Source organism: Apodemus sylvaticus, chromosome 6 (assembly GCF_947179515.1).
Source record: "Apodemus sylvaticus chromosome 6, mApoSyl1.1, whole genome shotgun sequence".
Classification (NCBI taxonomy): domain Eukaryota; kingdom Metazoa; phylum Chordata; class Mammalia; order Rodentia; family Muridae; genus Apodemus; species Apodemus sylvaticus.
This window is the reverse complement of record NC_067477.1, coordinates 119,288,007-119,304,199: the sequence shown is the minus strand read 5'-3', so window position 1 is coordinate 119,304,199 and position 16,193 is coordinate 119,288,007. Positions and strand designations below refer to the sequence as shown.

The 16,193-nt window shown below is 47.9% G+C and overlaps 1 long non-coding RNA gene across 1 annotated transcript; it reads left to right on the top strand.

Annotated features, from left to right (window-relative positions):
- The first annotated feature begins 5,584 nt into the window (after nucleotides 1-5,584).
- Nucleotides 5,585-15,725, top strand: LOC127687573 (uncharacterized). Its single transcript, XR_007978412.1, has 3 exons — nucleotides 5,585-5,764; nucleotides 11,593-11,654; nucleotides 15,567-15,725. It is a non-coding gene; the product is annotated as an uncharacterized LOC127687573 (long non-coding RNA).
- The last annotated feature ends 468 nt before the right edge of the window (nucleotides 15,726-16,193 follow it).

Here is a 16,193-nt window from a genome sequence, read left to right as displayed (position 1 = left end):
ACAAAGTAGCACACCTGTTTCCTGGCTTCCTTCCCATCTTTTCTATAAAACTGTGGCTACAGAAAAGGTGGGAGAAGGTGGAGTCGCTTTATTCCTAGGTTGTACAAACTGTGGATATGTTCGTCTTTTATCAAGATGTGTGTGTGTGTGTGTGTGTTTAATTTCTTTCTTGTGGATCTAAGAGTCCCTATATAAGCAGACCTTCTTGAAGAATAAGGTGTTATTTTCTTCAGGAAATATTCCCAAATACTCTATTCCCTCCCCTCAACTGAGCCAAAGTGATTCTTGGGAGAAATGAGTGACTATATATATATATATATATATATATACATATATATATATATATATATATAATATTATACATATATAATCAATTATATAATATATATGTAGTTATAAAGATGTGGGTTTAAATTTTCCTGCTATCATTTAACAAGCATGTGTGATATTGGCACAATACTAAACTTCAATGGACTTTAACAGCTGCCTATAAATGAATGGTGATATACTACTTAAGAATACGGTAATGAATTAAAGACTATAATGTAACAGGCTAAACATGCAAGCCGCTGAGTTAGTAACAGTTTTGTTCCTCTGAACTCTCAGAGCCATATCTGTACTTTTTGGTTCAAATCTTTTTGGTTCAAATCTTAGATGCTCATGTGTTCATTTTGCTCATCTAACATAGATTTAAGGACAACAAAGGCCCTGAGTGCTAGAGAGACCTGGAGCAAGGTGGGGTGGGGCATGCTTTGTTGTTTTATTTAGGGTCATTTTGGAAAAAGCAGCATTCAGAGTGAGTGAGCCTTGTGGTTCTCAGAGACACCAAGGAGAAGCCATGAGCCAGGAACCTGGCCTGCGTGGGACCGAGCAAGAAGGCAAATGGTTAGAGCAGGCCACGTGACATGGGATAGAGCTGACTAGAGAAGGGGCGGGGACACATCATGTGACCACCGTAAGGACCGCCTCTCCCATCCACCCCTTAATAAGGCGGAAGAGTGACACTGTTTTACAAAGAAGCCAGAGTGGAAACCCGGAAGTCCCTTGCGGGTCTTCAATGAGCCGCTTTAGCGTTTCCACCCTTTCCCCACTCCTACCCTGTTCCCACGCAGCGGTCAAAGGGACTCTTTAAACCATGGACCGCTCTTTCACTCTCTCGCCCACTCTGACTCTGACTCCTTGGCTTCATTGCGGGCCTCTGATTTTAAGACAGAGCCAAGATTTTTGCTAGGAAAAGCAGCGAAAGGCAAGGCCAGTTAGGGGATCCCCGGTGTGAGTGGGTGTGAGCGAGGCAGGCCATGGCTTTGTAATTGCCTAAAGGTCATTTGTAACCACAGACCCTTTCGTGTCACTGCACACACCCATTCCTTCTCCCTCTCCTTTCTCTCTCTGTCTCTCTCTCTCTCTCTCTCTCTCTTTCGGTTTTAGAGGATGTGAATTCAAGTTTTCTTTTTAAGAATTATGCATGTGGGTATTTGCCTGTCTATACTAAAGTCGCCATGTGCATGCAGTACCTGCAAAGGCCATAAGAGGGCATCAGATCCATGCAACTGGAGTTAGGGACAGTAGTGAACCAGCACGTGGGTTCTGGGAACCAAATCAGGGTCCTCAAAAAGAGGAGCAAGTGCTCTTAACCACTGAGTCACCTTTCCAGCTACAGGTTCTAATTTTTTAAAATAACTTTATTGATTCTTTGTGAGGTTCATTTATAGCCCAGTTCTGCTGATCTTCCCACTCCTCCTATCTGCCCTTTGCCCTTCTAACCTCCTTTCCAAAATGAAAAAAAAAAAAAAGACACCACCACCAACAATCAACAGAACAACAACAACAACAACAACAAGCCCCAAAAATGAAGCATAGAACGCATCTCGTCACGGAAGCTATAGTGAGTGCGTCACAGTGTGTCCCACAGTATATCCTTCTGTCCAAGTGAACCATGACACCTCTGCTTCACGGCATCTGGCTTCTGTGACACCATCAACATTGGATCTTCACTGGGGCTCCCCCCAGGTATCTTGTCATTCTGTGCCATGGAGATCCTGCCGCTTTGGAGCAGCAGGACCGGCCCTTTTATGTGTCCCAGCTGTTTGCTGCTGATTTAGATTTTTGGGGTGGACCAACTCAGTGCCCTGGATTTAGGCCTGGGGAGTAGTTGAGCTGGTCATTGAACCACTGTGGGGCAAGTTGAGATTGTCACCAGATGGAACTGGTAAGGCTGAGTAGGGCCAGACCCTGGGGAATCTCAGAATTGAGAATGGCGGGAGTGGGGCCAGCTCCCTGACAATTTCTACTTGTTCTGGAACAGGCAACCGTGACATCCCACTGAGAGGACCGTGGCAATTGGCCACACAGCATGCCAATGAGGTATCTAAGGCCCTAAGTGCTCAGCCAGTGAGCTTCCCTTCCTGGGCGTGCCTTTCCGCAAAAGTTATTTAATTCCTGGTTCATCCTGAGTGAGGTGTGTGTATACACATCCACCATCAAATAGTGCAATTTGGACAAGCAAGGACCGTCTCTTCATCAAGGATTGCTGCAGAAGGAAGCCTTCATTGTAAAGAGCTGTGTCTAAGTCTCCCGGGAAGGCCTTCTCTCTCCCAGCCCTTCCAGGACACTCGGTACCAAACTGGTTTCCGTAGCTCCCCTAACCCCCCCAACCCCCAGCCCCCCGTGGGGGAAGTGCTGACTTGGGACCCCCCCCCCACCCTGTTCCCAACTCCCAGCTGCATGCCAGCTGCACCTGGATACACAGGAAACTGGACAACACAGCCATCGTCCCAGACCCCACTGTTTCCCACTCGAGAAAACACGGACTGAGGACCCCCATTACAGACTGTGTTCTGTTGCAGGGCACTCCTGCAGATACGCGAGGCAGACGTGCAGCCCAGCACATCCGCTCTCCCTTAATTCACACTGCCAAGGTAAACTCTCCAGCACAGCTCAGGTCACCAGAGCTGCCTTTGGCAGGAGGCGCGGACTTACCAGCAGCAGCGCCTCAGAACCAGCTCCACTGTGCTGCCCAATCAGGCACAGAGCCTGCTCTCCCATGTGCTGCAGCCAGTCTGGGACAGGGACAGCTCAACTACTCTCATGACCCCAAGGCCAGCTCTCCCGACTGCCTCAGGTGGTGAGGAATGATAGTGGGGAGGGCATCACCCCTTCACCCATACTACCTCACGGCAGACAAGTGTCGCGGCCAGATCTCCCATGCTCTCGCCCTAGGGCCTGAGCCACCTAAGCCCCCTTGACCAGGGCCAGCACTTCTGAGCTACCCAGGAGAGGTACAGGGCTTGCTCTCCCACGAACTGCAGCCAGGAAGGGGCAGCTCACCTGCTCTCATGATCCCAAGGCTAGTTCTCTTGACTGCTGGAGGAGGGGAGGGGGATGGGAAGGGGAGGGCGGGAGTGGGTGGGCAGGGACATGACTCCTGCACTCAAGACACCTCACAGCGAAGCCATCCAGCTCTCCCATGTTCTCGCTCTCAGGGCTGGCTCCCCTGTACCCTCACCACCAGGGTCAGCACAACTATGCTGTCCAGACCAAGTGAAGGGCGGCTCTCCCGAGGGCTGCAGCTGGTGAGGGGCAGGGCTAGCTCTCCAAAGCTCACAGCCCTATGGGGAGCTTTCCTAACTGCCAGAGACGGCAAGGGGTGGGGGTAGGGCGTTCACCTCTGTGCCGGTGCCACTCCCTTGGCAGATGAGTGGCAGGGTCAGCTCTCTCCACACTCACTACTCCCTCAGGGGCTGGCTCACACACACACACACACACACACACACACACACACACACACACACACACAGGGTCAGCACTATTGCCTGCTGCCACTGGAGGGAGATGGGACAGGCTTTTCAGAGCACAGCAGCCAGTGAGGGGCGGGGCCAGTTCTGCACAGCCACTGGGCACCCACATGGGCCCCGGCCAGGGACGTCCCCACGTTCTGCGTCCTCACAGACTCAGTGGTGGCTCTGGCTGATACTGGCCACTCACAACAGACTACTTTCTGCTGTTGAGACGGCATCTCCATCTCTCCTCAAAGTGCTCAAGCTGCTCCACTTCTCTTTCTACACCCCGCCCCTTCCCTTCCCCCCCTCCCCCCCCCCCCCGTCGGTCCTTGCCCGTTGTGGTGGCTCCCACTACAGGCTGGCTACGCAGCTGATGGCCCCTGGGTGCCATCCTCCATTCTCACTGCGTGTTGTGACAAAAAGCAACTGTCTACGGCCTGCCTGTGCTATGCCGAGAACCGAGAACCGAGCACCGAGCGGGGACCTGTGGGCTGGGTCTAGCCTCAGAGCGGCAGAGGGGGAGGGGCAAGAAGGGGAGTCTCCAGCTGGTCCCGCGGGGAGAGTCCTTGGCTTGAAGGTGACAGCAGGCTTGGTGGCAGTCATGGCTGGGAGTACAGAGAGGCCTTCTCCAGGAGACTAGACGAAGGCCTTCTCCATGGCTCCCCACAGCGGACCTCGTTGAAAAGAGAGCCTGCGGTTCTAATCCATTATTGCCAAGGCGGAAAGTGGATGTGTAAAACCACACCCCACTTCTCAGGGTGGGTCTGAGATTAAATACCTTTTGCAGGGAGGAATGTCTGGGAAGGAAAGCTTCTTGGCTAAGCCCTCCGGGTCTCTCAGTACCTCATTTGCATGGAGATCTTTATCTTGAGCCTACGTGTCATGTCTCTTTTATCATTGTCTTGGTCTGAAATGTTAGGAATGCCTCACCTACTTGTGGAGGGTCTTGGGGAATTGTCCTTATGTGACCGATGGCCACAAATCTATGTGGTGGGGGGGGAAGGGGGCTGCAGCTAGTGACAGGGGCCTGGTGCCCAGGAGCAGGCGAAGCTCCTACCGTCCCTTCGTTAGGGTCTCCGAGGCTTCAAGACCTTTAGCTCAACCGAGGACCAGGCTGCCTCTCATGGTCCACTACCCACAGAGTCTCTTTGCTCATTGCCAGGGGGGAGAGTCTTAAATATTTGAAAGAGAGCAGAAAACATAGACTCTGACTTAGCAGCCTTATAATAGGGAAGAACATATAGAACCATTTGAAACACACAGAATCCGTAAGAGAATAGCCCTATCTGGGGAACCTGAACAAGGGCTCCGTATCACACCCACAAAGTCACCAGGAGATGCTTCCACTGGTGATGGTTTGGCCTTGTTAGTGTAATGTCCTTAGCAACTTACATGGCCTCCAAAATATACAGAAGGTAAATTCAAAGTCTCCACAGTTAGTAGCACGGGCCGGAAATTCAGCACATTCCCAGTGGAAACACACGAACCTCATTCTGGGTAACATAAAATGCAGATAACGATGAAACTAGTTGCTACAATACTTATAATTAATCATAATCGTGATCAGTCACGGGTCTTTGCTCTCAAACTACATTGTGAGCTTTTATAAATGGCCCATTTTCACCCCTGTCACTGTGATAAAACACTCCAACCAAAATCAACACAGAGCAGGAAAGGGCTTCTTTCCTCTTTTACTGCTAGGTCCAAGTTCATCTTTGAAGAAACTCCGGGCAGGAACTTGAAGCAGAAGCCGTGGAGGAAGGGGGCTTGCTGGCTTAGTCACCAGCCTCTGGTTTGTCCTCTTACAGATCTCAGGACCACCTGCTGGAGAATGGTGTCTGCCCCGGTGGATGGGACCCACCTTCATCAGTCAACAATCAAGACGTCCTTCACAGATCCAGCCACAGACCAACCCAGGGACTGTCTGGACTGTTAACCTCTCCTCTCCTCTCAGATAACTCACCTGTGTCAAGTTGACAACGAAGGTTAGCCGGGGCAGAGGCTTTAAAAATGCAAACTTTTCTTTCTTTTTAATCCTCATCAGATAGACCAAAATGTTGTACTTCTAAAATGAATGACCCTTCTCTGTGACACTGATGTGACTTGGTGCCATGAACTAACCTTCTAACAGCACTCACGTCAGGGCATAGCAGTAAAACAGTGTTCCTTTCTGATACCCTGTGAGCTCCTGTCAGATCAACCCTATGAACATGCAGTGACCCACCCTGCTGATGTTTCAAGCAAATGGAAACCATCTTTGTGCTATGGCTCCCATATATCCACAGTATACAGAAATTACAACAAGCTAATTATGATCTTAGGTCATTGCCAATAAAATCATAAGGCAGAAGGGTGAATTGGCAAGATGTTTGGCCTAGAAAACAGTTGTAGCATGAGCTAGCATTTCCAAGGAAGATCACACTGATATCAGATACACTTTGATTAAACATTGACGGTTCACATGTGTTCCAAGACCTCTTCCCATGAATCTGAAGAAGGGCAGGTCAGCCAAAGGGTCTGGCAATGTCAATAAACAGCTGTGGTATCTCACTGAGGTAATCACAGCACAAATAAGATGCCACCACACATGAGTCCATCTTGCTTTCATAACTGTCTTACTTTCAAGTCTTAACCATTGCCTGAATCCCACCTTTGTGGCCTCTGCCGAGTACATCAGGTTCTGACAGGAGCTGCCTGAATTCACTCCACTGTACATGACCTGTCATCGAACCCTCCAACCCCAAGCCACATGTCGGACCTCACTTCATCAATCTGAGGTTGCCTTTTGATATACAGCTATTTTGTAACACAGTGGCTGAAGCCCGGCTGGAATTCATGCATACTTACAGTCTGGGAAACAAATGAATACCAGTGAAGGAAGGTTCTAGATCCCAATTCAGGAAGAGCTATGAACTATGAGCCTCAATATGGTAGCTTTCCCACACAAATGGTAATCTTACTTTTCTGTGTTTCTGTCCCTAGAATCCTCAGAGCCACTTTAAACGGACCAGATTGTTCCTGTTTTGTTTTGGTTTATTTTGGTTTGGTTTGGTTCTGGGTCTGCAGCACCTGTTCCCGTGAGCTGGCAGGGGAGTAGTCAGAGATCTGAGCCTGCCACAGAGACTCAACAGTGGGACCATCACCTGAGCTCTCTCTGGGTCGAAAGCATCCACCCTGCAAGCTCATTGTCAGAGGCCCTTTCTAAACGTTTCTTCTCAGTCGGGATCCATGGCTTGCTAAATCCACACACACTAGCCCTCTGGTAACCTTTGCCTTGGCAGCCCTCTCTGGCCATAAATACTGGCTTCTGGCTCAATGGCTCCTGGGGTTCATTGGCAAGGTGGTTTCCTCCCTGGTCACCTTCCTGCTGGCCCAGGTCTAGATTCTTTCAGTTTTTTTTTTTTCAGTTCTTTCCATCTCCCACACCTTGGAAATATCTTCATCTTAACTTCACCTTAAGGCCAACTTTCGCTAGATATAGAATTCTGGATTTTAGTATTTTAAAGACATTGGTCGCTGATTCTGACCTCTGTTGGTAAATCAGCAGTAATTTGAACCATTTCTCCCCTCACTTGTAATGTCTCTTTTCCCCAATGGCTGTCACGACTTTGTTTTGGGCAGCTTGATTATAATGTGGTATCATATTTGACCGTTACACCTGGGGAATGATGATAAAAAGGGACAGTCTTATTCCAACTACTGGAAATGCTGAATCACGAGAATTACAGGTTCAAGACCTGCCTAGAAGACCTTGCCTAAAAAGGGAGGGTGCTAGGATGTAGTTCAGTGGGAGAACACTTGGCTAGCTTGGATGAGGCCATGGATTCAATCTCCAGCACACACACACAAAAAAAGGAAAGACGAAAGGCGGAAAAGAAATAAGAGAAAATGCAAATCCTCTGTGGTGGTTTGACTATGCTTGGCCCATGGGAAACAGCACTATTAGGAGGTGTGGCCTTTTTGGAGGAGGTGTGGCCTTTTTGGAGGAGGTGTGGCCTTTTTGGAGGAGGTGTGGCCTTGTTGGAGGAGGTGTGGCCTTGTTAGAGGAGGTGTGGCCTTGTTGGAGGAGATATGGCCTTGTTGGAGGAGATATGGCCTTGTTGGAGGAGGTGTGGCCTTGCTGGAGGAGGTGTGGCCTTGTTGGAGGAGGTGTGGCCTTGTTGGAGGAGGTGTGGCCTTATTGGAGGAAGTGCCTCACTGGGTAGGTGGCCCTTGAGGGCTCCTAGTGCTCAGACTCTGCCCAGTGTGGAAGAAAGCCTCCTCCTAGCTGCCTGCCAAACAGTCTCCTTCTGGCTGCCTTCAGATCAAGATACAGAACTCTCAGTTTTTGTACCAGTTCTGTCTGCATGCTGCCATGATCCCTGTTATGGTAGTGGACTGAACCTCTGAAACTGTAAGCCTGTCCCAATTAAATGTTGTTCTTTATAGAAGTTGCCTTGATCATGGTGTCTCTTCACTGCAATAAAATCCTACCTAAGACACCGTTTTTGCTTCCTGGAGGACACTGGGTTTCCTGTATCTACAAATGCATGTTCTTTCACCAAAGTAAGGGGAATTTTGAGAATTCTTCAATTCTTTCCTATAGCATTCCCTTGCTCCCTTTAACTACACAGTTCTATGTGTTAAACATTTTGATACTATTTTTCATCCCTGCTGCAGGCTTGGTTTTCTCCTCCTCCCTCGATTCCCCAGAACCCCCCACTTTCTTCTTCAGACTGGAAACATCTAACTTCAAGACCATTCACTTTTTTTCTCTGTCACTAAACCGATCCAGATGATGGTCCGCTTCAAAGCTCGTTTCTAGCCCTGTTATTTCCAGTTAGTTTTCTGTTAAAGTTGGTCACTCTGCTGTACTTCTGTGTTTAAAAGATATAACCCCTCTCCCAGTGAAGCAAACTTGCAATAGCTACTTTAGAAAGTATGATCTAGGACCAGGGAGATGGCTCAGAGGACAAAGGTGTTTGCTGTTCAACCCTGATGGCAAGAGTTCCTCCCCAGGACCACATAACCTGTGGGTGGTAGGGGAGAAGAGACTCACCCACAAAGCTGTTTCCAACCTCCACACATGTGCCATGACACGTGTGTGCTTGTACATGCGTATTCTCTCTCTCTCTCTCTCTCTCTCTCTCTCTCTCAAGATTGGGTTACATTTCACTGTTTCTTTCATGTTTCTGTATCCTTTTCTTAAAGATTTATTTATTCGTTTAATGTATATATGAGTACACTGTAGCCGTACAGATGGTTGTGAGCCATCATGTGGATGCTGGGAATTTGAATTCAGGACCTCTGCTTGCTCTGGTCGATCCCACTTCATTCTGGCTTAAAGATTTATTTATTATTAGATCTAAGTACACTCACTGTAGCTGTCTGTCTTCAGACACACTAGAGGAGAGTGTCAGGTCTCTTTACGGATGGTTGTGAGCCACCCTGGGGTTGCCGGGATTTGAACTCAAGACCTTCAGAAGAGTAGTCAGTGCTCTTAACCTCTGAGCTCTCTCTCCAGCCCAATTTCCTATATTCTTATCACACTATGATTCATTAGTTACAGAAACCGTGGGCTCTGCTAAGTAGCTCCTGCAAAATGCTGGACTTCATCAGGTATAAACTATCTCTTGGGTGACAGCATTAAGTCTCAATTCCACCTGTCTACCCTTTGACGGCTGCCTGAGTGCATTTCATGCTGGGATAAGGACCTCTCCAGATTTTGAACAAAGTCTACCATAATTTGTGGTCTGTCTTTTTGTGGGATCTCCCTCCTCAATTCCATGGCCATAGTTGCCTCAAATACAAGCCTTTGGTTTTTTTGGGCCAGGGTTTCTATTGCCATCTTGTCTGTTTTATAAAATCCTATTAAAAATGGGTAATTGATCCTAGACATTCTTTTTATTCCAGCATTGACTGAGCTCCAGAAACTGCCTGCTTATTAATTAATTAATTAATTAATTAATTAATTAATTCACTTTACATCTCGATATCAGCCTCCCTCTCCTCCCAGTTCCCCTTCACTCAGGTCCTCCTCCCATTCTACCCTCTTTATCCCCACACCCCCATGAGGCTGCCTGCTCCTGTGCGCCATACAGGACCCTCTTTTTCAGAGCCTTCCCAGAGTTTGACATTGTTATGTGCAAAGGCAAGTGTAGTGTAGTGGTGACCATCCGGCTTCGCGGAGAGCAGAGCAGCTGACCTCTCTTAGGCTGCCTTACATTTGAGGCGGGCAGCAGCCGTGCAGCTGAAGATGTTCACCAGCCGGTTGGAGAGAGACACACTCAGAGAACGCTGGAGAGGTCATTCACTTGACTTTTTTGACAGGCAGGAAACAGTGTGAGTGTCGTTACCTATTGTGCGGGTTTAGAGAATGAGAGACAGGCCCAGAACCAAATGCCACCATTTGGATTCTGATGGTAAGGATGGTCAGGGAGAATGAACAAAGCAGACCTGGAAAGGTTGCCAAAGCGGGAGGTAAAATACACAGGACTGCTCTCCTGAAGTTCAAGGGATTTCAGCTAAGAGAATGGTTGATCAACTGCTGCTGATGGCTTCAGTAAAACAAAGATTACAGCTGACTGCTGGGTTTAGCTCCAGGAAGGTCCTCGGTGCAGAACCATTTTAAGTGCTGGAGATAGAACCTACTGAAAGGAACAGCCAAGTCCAGAAGAATCCGGTATTGGTCAAAAACTTTAAACATTGAACACACACACACACACACACGCACACGCACACGCACACGCGCGAGCGTGCACACACACACACACACACACACTACAGAAAAACAGGGTTGTTAGAGGGCATATGCAATTTAGAGAAGAATTATTTGAATGTTTGACCTTGAAGAAATGGTGTTGTGTTGGTGTCCCAAAGGAGGGCATAATGGAGAAGGAATCATGGGACTGTATATGGGAGTCCTTTATACAGCTGCCGAGTTGTGTCTTGGTCACTGTTTGATTGCCAAGAAGAGATTCCATGACCATGACAACTCTTAGAAAGGAAAGCATTTCATTGGGGGCTTGCTTACAGTTTCAGAGCTTTAGTCCATTCCCATCATGGCAGAGAGCATGGCGGCCTGCAGACATGGTGCTGGAGGAGCAGCTTGAGAATTCTACACCTAGAACTGCAGGCAGCAGGAAGAGAGAGCCTTTGGGCTTGGCCTGGGCTTCTGGAACCTTGAAGCCCACCCCCTGTGACATACATTCCCCAACAAGGCCACACCCACCAACAAGGCCACACCCACCAACAAGACCACACCCACCAACAAGACCACACCTACCAACAAGGCCACACCTACCAACAAGGCCACACCTCCTAATCCTTCTAAGTACTGCCACTCCCTGATGACTAAGAACTCAGGTGAGTCTGTGCCGCCATTCTTACTCAGCCACCACAGTTGGCCTAGGCAGGTTCATAGGAAGTTCCAGAAACTGACAGAGGCCACCCCACTGTTTTGGGTCAGCTTCTTCAGTCTGTAGACCATGCTAATTAAATCTGTTCGTAGAGCTAAGCTACTCAGGTGTGTACTCAGGTGGAGCTGGGGACCATGCTGCCCCCTCATTCCTGTTACTCACTGAGGAGATCTTAGAGTCGCTGCGTTAAGGGCTGAAGCAGGAGGACACAGGGAATGCAGCTGGTCATGGGGTTTACTGCAGAGGCACAGTGAGTGCAGAAGTCTCTGCTTCTTCCTAAAGTGGAGTGAGGAGTGTGACTGGAGTGTCAAGAAATGGCTGTCATTGTGGGGAGGTAGATCTAAGAATGGCACTGAGGTATCATTTGAGATCGAGTCCAGCGCCTTCAGGTACATTTTGTCATGGTCTCTTTCCAGAAGAATGGAGCCCCTTACACCCAAGACAGCATTTGGTTGACATCTTGCCCATGTCTGGCCAGGTAAGATTAACTGGAGTCTGGATATGGGCCATGGACTTTCCTTCTCTGTCTCTGATCTTGGTTTTCAAAATAATTTTTTCCACCCTCCTCTACCTCCACCTTTTTCTTCCTTCCCTTCCTATCTACATTTCTGTTTGTTTGTTTGTTTTGAGACAGGTCTCACTCTGTGGCTCAAATAGTATCAAAACTCACTTTGAAACCAGGCTGGATTTGAACCTTGAGTGATCCTCCTGCCCCCACCTCTTGAGTGCTGTGTGTCAGGCACCATACCCAGCTCAATTATTTTCACTAGTTTTATATCACAGTTTGGTGCATATAGAGATAGGAAAAATAGACTCCCATAACACCAAAACTTCAATAAAGGGGCTGGGGAGATTACTCAGTTGGTAAAATGCCTACTACAATAACCACTAGGGTCTGACTTGAGATCCCCAGGACCCACATAAAAGCCAGATACTGAGCTGGCAAAATGGCTTAATGTGTAGACACTTGTTGCCAAGTCTGAGGACCTGAGTTTGACCCCTTGAACCCACACGGTGGAAAGAGAGAACCAACGTCTGACGTTTGTCTTCTGAACTTCACACATGTGTTGTGGCATGCACATGCCTCCTCCCACATATCCACACACAAGCACACATCCACAAATGACAAATATATTTAATAACTTTTAAAAGGCCAGGCATATGCTTGTAACCCCAATTCGGCAGGGACAGAAACAGGTGAATCTCTGATCTAATTGGCCAGATATTCTAGCTGAATTTGTGAGTCCTGTGTTCTGTAGGAGATTCTGTCTCAAAAAATAAAGTAGAAAACAATAGCAGTGGTGGCACACGCCTTTAATCCCAGCACTTGGGAGGCAGAGGCAGGCAGATTTGTGAGTTCGAGGCCAGCCTGGTCTACAGAGTGAGTTCCAGGACAGCCAGGGCTACACAGAGAAACCCTGTCTTGAAAAACCAAAAATCAAAAACAAACAAACAAAAAACCCCAAAAAGACAAACAAACAAACAAAAAGAATGAAAGAAAGAAAGGAAAAGAAAAGAATAGAGAGAGACACCCAACATTGACCTCTGGCTTCCAAGAATCCCCCCAAGAAACCTCATGTATTGTATTAGTTGCTTTCCTTTCTGCTGTGGCAGAGTGCATGACAGAAGCAACTTAATGGAGGGGGTTTTCTTGTGGATCACAGTTCAAGGGAATACAGTCCACCGCGGTGGGGAAGGCATGACAGCAGGGGGCGGAGGGAGTGAATCTCTGTACTCATTACTTTCACCCTTTTCATTCAGCCTTTCTCCCCAGCCCATGGAGCGCTACTGCCTACATTCAGGGTGAGTCTTCCCACCCCAGCTAATCCAATCTAGAATATACCTCAAAAACATGCTCAGAGCCTGCCTCCTAGATGATTCTAGATCCTGTCAATCATCACATGCACCATTGATCATTTCTGTGCATTTGTCCTCAAACTTAGATCAGCCTATACGAGCTTTAGGGCACGTTTATGTCAATGTGCAGTTTGGCTGCTATATTAGCCACTTTTCTGTTACTGAAACCAGACATCATGACTGTGGTAGTTTGAATATGCTTGGCCCAGGGAGTGGCACTATTTGGAGGTGTGGCCTTGTTGGAGGAAGTGCGTCACTGTGGGCATGGACTTTAAGACCCTCCTCCTGACCATGTGGGAGTTAGTAATCTCCTACCAGCCTGTAAATGAAGACATAGAACTCTCAGCAACTCCTGCACCATGCCTGTCTGGACACGGCCATACTCCTGCCTTGACTGAACCTCTGAACCTGTAAGCCAGCTTCAATTAAATATTATCCTTATAAAACTTGCCTTGGTCATGGTGTCTATTCACAGCAGTAAAACCCTAACTAAGATAGTGACTAAGGCAACTTATGAAAGAAAGCGTTTAATTCGGCTTATGGTTCCAGAGGATTTGTTTCCGTGAAGATTCTAAATCCCACCAGGTTGACAGTCAGGGTTAACTACCATACTCTAAGACAAGCAATGGATGGAACTGAGATATCTAGTATAGAGTAAAGAAGGGCTAAGAATCACCCTTGCTTCATCTGGGAAGTCACGAGAAAAAAGTAGATTCAATCATCCATGACTGATACAGCATTGGTACAGTATAATATACCATTATAACATGGAACATATGGTTCCAAGGTATAGTAGCAGGAAAAGTCGAGACTCACAGATCCTGACTCACACACAGGAGGCAGAGAGCACAGTGGGAATAACATAAGTCTTTTGAAACTTCAAAGACCACCCCCCAGTGACACACCTTCTCCACAGGCCACACCCCCTAATCCTGCCCAAACAGTTCCACCAAGTGAGACCAAGTATTGAAACATATGGGGACCATCCTCACTCAAACCAGCACAGCTGCCTCTGTCAGTCTCAAACCCACTCACATGTCTGCCTTAGAAGAAGCTGCAGCTCCAAATCACCATGCCCCCTCTTGGTTTTCTAATCTTGTTTCCCTCCTCAGCTCTGGGAGAACCCCCCTGAACTTAAACTCCCCGAATCCCAGAATACCTGGGCAAATGAGACCATATGGAGTCATTTGACATGTCTGTCCCTTTAGAGAGCACATTCTGTCATCCACACCGCATTCCTCTGGCCACAGAGCCCCCAACCCCACCCGAGGCAGCATCTTCCACATTTAGACATTAATTTAGTTAAGATCTGAATTTCTATGGCTTCAATTGATTAAATTTGCTGTGTTAAAGTAGTGAGAGAGTACGTGTCCTTGGAATAGTGCCAAGCATATAGTGGGTATCAAGTGAGTCCCTGCTACGAATGTTAGGATGGTTGGTGTATTATTCTGTATCATTAGTGCTGTGGAGTCCTGGCTTTTTTCTCATGACTTCCCAGACGAAGCAGGGTGAGTCTTAGCCTTTACTCTATTGTACACATCCCCAGTTCCATCAATCACTTGCCCTAGGGTGTGATAGTTAACACTGTCAACCTTGTGGGATTTAGAATCTTCTCGGGGACAAACCTCTGGGTGTGTCAAAGAGGAAGTTTCTAGATTAGATCGATATGGGAAGATCCACCTTGAATGTGGGTGGCACCGTCCCATTGGTTGTAGTCCCAAGAGTGAATAGAAAGAAGAAAGCCAGCTGAATACCAGTATGCATTGTCCTCTGCTTCCTGGTTAAGGGTACAACGAGAGCAGTTCTCACCTACTCTGACAGCCACGCCTTCCTAGTGTCAAAGGACTGTACCTTCAAGCCAAGAGCCAAAATAAACCATTCCAGAAGTTGCTTTTGTCATGTGTTTTGTCCCAACATCATGACTTCCTGACCCTTCATTTCCTAGCCTCACAATTCAGACAGGTTTCTAATTAGTTGATATTCTTCTGAAAACGTCAACCTTCGGAATGAGGCACCAAATCTCCCCCTTCAGGAGGAGAGGGGAGTCCAGAGACTCTCATCTGTTTAAGACCAGGCTGCTCAACAGTTTATCAACTGCACTGCACTGTCCATAGTCACGTCAGAGAAACAGGAACACGTGAGAATAGTGAGGAGTGATGAGGAGCAGCAGCGACCCTGGCTTCTCCGCTAGGGCTGAGCTCACGAGCTGGCGCTCTGGAAGGAATCAGACCTACAGAAGTATGCATGGCCTACTCAGGAAGAGTTCAGTACCCAATGAAGTCTGAGATGCAAACAGCCTCGGAGGCCTGGCAAGACGCTAGCTGGAAACTGATCCCCAGCTTCTTTATCAGAGAGATAAGAAGGAAGGGTGGGGTGCTGGCTGGTGTTATGACAACTTGGCATCAGATAGAGTCATTGGGTGGAGGAAACCTCAACTGAGAAAATGTCCCGCCAGATTGGCCTGTGGTGCAGTTTTTGCTGAGTGATGAAGATGTGGGAGGGTCCAGCTCACTGTAGATGTTTCCATCTCTAGGCATTTGGTCCTTGGGTGTGTAATGGAAGTTGAGCAAGACTTGGGGAGCAAGCCAGCAAGCAGCGCTCCTCCATGGCCTCTGCATCAGCTCCTCTCTCCAGGTTCCTGTCCTGACATTTGTCGATGGGATGTGATATAGAAGTGTAAGCAAAATAAACCTTTTCCTTCCCAAGTTGCTTTTGGCTATGGTGTTTTGTCACAGCAATGGAGACTGTAGCTAAGACAGGTAGAAACTGTCAACGTGAGCTTGGACAGGGCACACAGTGTTCTGAGGATGACCAGTCATATATGAGTAGGATTATGGACCTCTATGTTCTAGATCATAAACAGAGAAGCCAGAAGCCTGCATTTAAAAGTATAGAATCGCCTCATCTTTAAATGCCTTCTCATTTAAACACATTCTCAGAATACCATGTAAGCCAACAGTGTACAAGCTTAACCAGAGAGCTATGGTGCAAGGATCTTTCAGAGCCTTGTGCTGCGACCCCAGGGCCGGGAGATGGGGGGGGGACAAAGCCTATCTATCAGGCAGGTCTTTCCAGATAGTTCTTAAGCCATTTCAATAGCCAAGGTCAAACTCAGAAAAAAAAAAAAGGTAGAGGGGAGTGGGGGTGGGGTGGGGGTGGG